We start from the raw sequence: 5,362 nt of genomic DNA on the forward strand, positions 1-5,362 counted from the left end.
GTCGATATTTTAACATTTCAGAAGATGCTCCCTCAAAAAAAGATAAAAAATAGTAAATCATATCAAAAAAATTAAAAAATTATAATTATCTCTAGAGGAGAGAATCCTCTTCACAAATATGTAATTTTTTTTCAAGAAGGTATAGATTTGATAGGAAAGTTTTGACGGGAGGAAAAAACTATTGGATTCTGATAAGGTCAAACTTGAATACTTATAACAAAGAAAATATACATCAAAAATAATTATTTCTTTTTTTGTGCACTAGCTATACATGTCATCTATAAGATATTTTCAAATCAGAACAAAAAAAGATGATTTGCATATACTTGTTTGACGAGAACTACACCCTATATTTTTTATAGTTAAAAAAGGGAATTCAAAATAAAATAAAATAAATAAATTCCTACTCAAAAAAATTATAAAAATTATAGGCATAAAATTCATCCAATTCTACACATTTCATCAGTTTACATCATCTTCATATTTTAAACACAAATACCATTTTTTTGTCACTAATGTTGAACTGTCACATTTTGATATCAAGTTTCTTTATAAAAGGTGACACAGGTTTGTGCTTTTAACCTTGCCAAGGAATTGATCAATAAGCAACCAAATAAGGGGTTATAGTTATATATGTACTCTTATGATGATGTGATTGGGACTGTAAGTTTTTTTGTCATGTTTATCTATTATAAAAATAGAGATTAGTTAGTGTTATTGGCTTTCATTCCTGCTAAATAATTCTTTCCTAATTTTATTTTTCCCTGCAGTCTTCACAAGCAACGGTGTCTCAAGAACCAAAATTTAGATGGGTTGTGCCAATTATTTCAAAGGCTTTGCTCTCATAAGAGCATTTTAAACTGCTCAAAATTTGATTTGAAAGCACAATTGCTCAGTGGAGACTTAGGATATCATGCACATTTCTTCCTCCTTCCCATTGTTTTGTATGAAATAAATCATGTGATATGAATGAAACAATGGTGTGGAGGTAGAAATGTGCATGATACCTTGAGTCTCACACTGAGCAATTATGCTTTAGAATCCAATTTTGTGCAGTTTAGAAGGCTCCTATGAGAGAAAAGCCTTCCAATAATTGGCACAGCTCGTCTAAATTTCTACCAATTTTGACAACAGTTGAAAGGGAGCTTGGTCACAATTTCAATGGTGGTTGGTCATTTTTACCATCAAATGTTTGGCTTCACCATCGAAAAGTCAGGGGGTGTACATCAAAATTTTGACCAGTGATTGACGCAAATGAGGAAATAAGAATTCAGGCTAGATTGAGGAAATCGACAAAAGTCGCATCGGTAAGTCGACCTTTTTTGAGTCAAAATTTTGATGCATAATTACTGTGACAAAAAATTGATTGAAAAAGATTGACGACAGGTTTAGTCATCTATTCAACCAACTCTAGTCGCAATTTTAACCTTTTCTTGTCAAAATTTAGGGCTAAATTTACTAGTGATTCCATAATTCTACTCGTTGTAACAACGGCTACTAAATCAGATCCCTAACTAAGCCAAATAGAGAAACAGGAAAAAATTTGATGTCCCACAAAATGAGGTGATGCCAAAAACACTAAAAAATCAAACACCTTGGAATTCGATGAAATTAAAAACCTATTTCACAAATATGCCCAAACTAAGGAAAATAAAATAAAATTCAACTTCCAAGCACACATGCAAAATTTGGTAGCATAACAGTGCCTAAACTTACATTTCTAAATTCCTACAACAAAGAAATGTTCATCTTTGTCCAACTGGGTGATGGAATTATGTAAAAACAAAGAGTAACACTATTTCTCCACTCTCTAATATTTAACAAGTGGAAGAACAAACTAAAATGGGGTAAAAATAATTAAAGTTTGGGAAAAACTAGGAATGGAGGGAAATAAATAAATACTCCACCGAATTGAATGAAACCTATATCATAATGAAGCAATCAAATCCAATGAGACCGATTGTGCAAATATCCATCGAGTCAAACTCTTGTGACGAGCAAAACAACAAAACAACCCAAAGAGAGTTTGAGCAATTTTGCTCCTCAAACATAAATGACAAAGTAAAAATGAGAAATAAAGTTCTCATTTGCCAATATAATCACTTTTCCAAAGTGAAATATAAATTGGGTTATTAAAATAACTTAATAACTAATTGGCCCATTTCCTAAATAAATTAGGCAATTCCAATCAAATTGGATTCCAACTATGATAAATTAGTTGGAAAATAAAATAAAATAAAATCAATTAATTAAAATATCTCTAAACTATTAAATCAACATTTGAATTAATATTTTTTTTGACAACCGCAAAACCCTAAATGCACAAACACACTTTCATGTCTAATCACATAATGCATTATGAATATGAATTTACCAATTATTGGAGGGTTATTAATGCCGATAAGCATTCTACAATGGAAAAATGGGTGGAGTGGAATGGTGTGAGTGTGTTAATGTTAACTTTTATTCTTCTAGGTTAAATTTGACAACCATCTACATGTCAAAAGTTTAAATCTTATTATAATTAGAATATACTTTTAAAAATAATTTAATAAATATTGCATAAAATATTTGTTTAAATTATAATATTTGGAAATATAAATCATCCATTTTTAAAGAAAAAAATAAATAAATTTAAGTTAGTAAAAAAAAAATGGATATAAAGGAAATATAAATAATTTTAGATGTAGTAAATTAAATTAATTATTATTTTGTAGTGGATATCTATCGGCATTTCTTTACATAGATTTATTTAAGATATCTATACTAGTTATAACAAATATACGAATACATCACTCATACAGGGACAACAATGGCTCAACATGAAAGACCAAGTCACTAACTCTATGTGTCACCATCAAGGATATAAGTCTAGTACAATAAACAAACTATATCAAGTGTAGATATGCAATAAATAATAGCCAAAGCAAAAAGTATGCATAATCACATAGTAAAGCATCTAATTAATTCTATTTAAATAATCAATTTGCTTCTTTGTATAACCCTACCACAATATAACACATGATCTCACCATCATAATTCTTCAGTATAAAATATACCAAAAAATACACAGTGAAACCACTTTTCATATCTCAAGGGCACTCATGGAACAACATCATGACACCATAATAATCCAAGTAACCACTAACACAAACCTTAGTGAAATCATCAAATACATCATAATCACATGAATTAGGCATAAACATAATCAATCATGCCGATGTAGTAACTTATATCAAATCACCCCAAGAGTGTAGACCACTCATGGGTCCCAACATGATCACTCACAAAGCAGGAACATCAATATTGTGTCCTTGAGGATGACTCATAGAAATCAAATGGGAGAGGGACTAGATATTTAATTAGAAATAAGCTGTTGAAAAAATGGGGTTTGAAATTATGCAGTGAATACATAGTAAAAATAAGACTAGAAGTCTTCACGTTTTTCTTCCCTCCATTTTCATATTTGCCTCCATTTTTTCTCCCACCAAAATTTATATACATTTGTTATTATAAATAAAAACATTACCCTCCATATGTTACCGTGTGTTAGTGTTTTTTCATATTTCACCATGTGTTGGTTCTGCATTCATATTTCACCATGTGTGGATGTTGCATCCATATTTCACTATGCTTGGGTGCAGTAAACTTGTGGAAAATGTTTCAGAGATTATATTTGGAGGTATGTAATTCATTTATTTTTTATTTTTCCAATATTTTTAATTTTATGACATTCATATGATATTTGTTAGGTTTCATTTATTTTAGTTTTGAAGTTGTCTTTCATCTTAATTTTTCTTTCACTAACTTATAAGTTTTCTCAATATTTCTTATCTTTTTTGGTGTTTAGAGGAATTGATAATAGGTATTAGGATTGATTGTTTCAGTTTATATACAATCTTTTTAGATTAGAGCACAATTTATTTTTGTATGATTGCTAAGCTTTCCCATAATTTCTTGTATATTGCAAACTCTTAGGTTGGAAAATATGTACATAACTATAGATTCGTCATCCCAACAGATTTATTTAATCTACATTGTTTCTTAGATTTAAAGTTCCATGTATAAATGCTACCTAGGATTTAATGAGCTGGCATGTTATTGTCCGATAGCCATCTGCAACAGGGCTTTAAATTGTATGCCTTGGTTTTCTAAGAGGGATCAAAAGCTCTCGACCAAAGTGATTGCAAATCAAAAGGGGTTTCACATGAATCACTAGCCATGCTGAAATAGTATTGACATGCCATGTCCCCTTATTGGAATTAGATTAAATTATAAACAATTGTAATTAAATAAAAACAAAATGATGCTTTATCTAGACATTTAAAAATATCAAAAGGAAACTGCCATTAGCTTGAGCATTGCACATAATGACCATTGCAAAATCTTTTACACAAAACCTATAGTACTTGAAACAATTGAACAACCTTGAATACCATGTTCTCATTATTGCATGATTTTGATAGTTGACTGCTCTTTCTCATGATCTCATCAAGGGAACACAACCTCTTGAGAAGATCCAGACATCCTATTTTGGTATATAATTTGATTTAGTAGTTTATTATTTCTTAAACATGGTTAGGAATAACACATATAATGTGTGGGAGTTTATTTTTGTCATATTTTATCCATGGTAGTATTTCCTTTACATAGCATTGATACAAAAACTTGATGTGTAAATTTAATTTGGTTTACCTCAAATTTTAGTGAGCATCAAGTTCTTAATCAAGTAACTATTACAACCTTAGCATTTAACTTAAGAACACAATTAGCACCTAAGGATTCTAGGCTACAAATAATGTGAAGCTAGTGCATTTATTCCATGTTCTTCTCTTGTGGAATGTGGTCATGATCATCAAATACTTCATTCGAGATGTTAAATCCTATTCATCAAATGATAGTCTCTTATGAATCGTGATTTTTTCTAATTCAAGATCAATATCGTCAAGATCAGTTGGTTGACCATCTTTGAAACTATTTAGTTTTTGTAAGGCACAAGTTCCTAAACTATTAATTTTTGCTTGAAATTTGAGTTGACTCGGCTTGAAGTATTTAAAATTCATAGAAAGCTATAATATTATTAAACTTCATTATTTTCTAGCAGCATTTGATTGTTAGCTTAATGCTTTTAAATTCTTAACCTCATTTTTTTCAATCCCTAGATGAAGGTTGTTGCAAACAAATAACAAATAATTCATATCTTAGTTGTATAAATGGTTGTGTTCCTTGAAGTGTAGATGTTCAAATACAATCCAAGAATTCAAAATAGGGAGGGTTGCATGGCTAGATTAGAATATGAGTTTCTATTCATAAATGTGATTGTGTTTCTTTACCAAAATATTCTCATTAGTATCCTGACATT

This window comes from Cupressus sempervirens, chromosome 2 (assembly GCF_028749045.1).
Source record: "Cupressus sempervirens isolate cs-2001-9-10 chromosome 2, ASM2874904v1, whole genome shotgun sequence".
In the NCBI taxonomy this organism is placed as follows: Eukaryota; Viridiplantae; Streptophyta; class Pinopsida; order Cupressales; family Cupressaceae; genus Cupressus; species Cupressus sempervirens.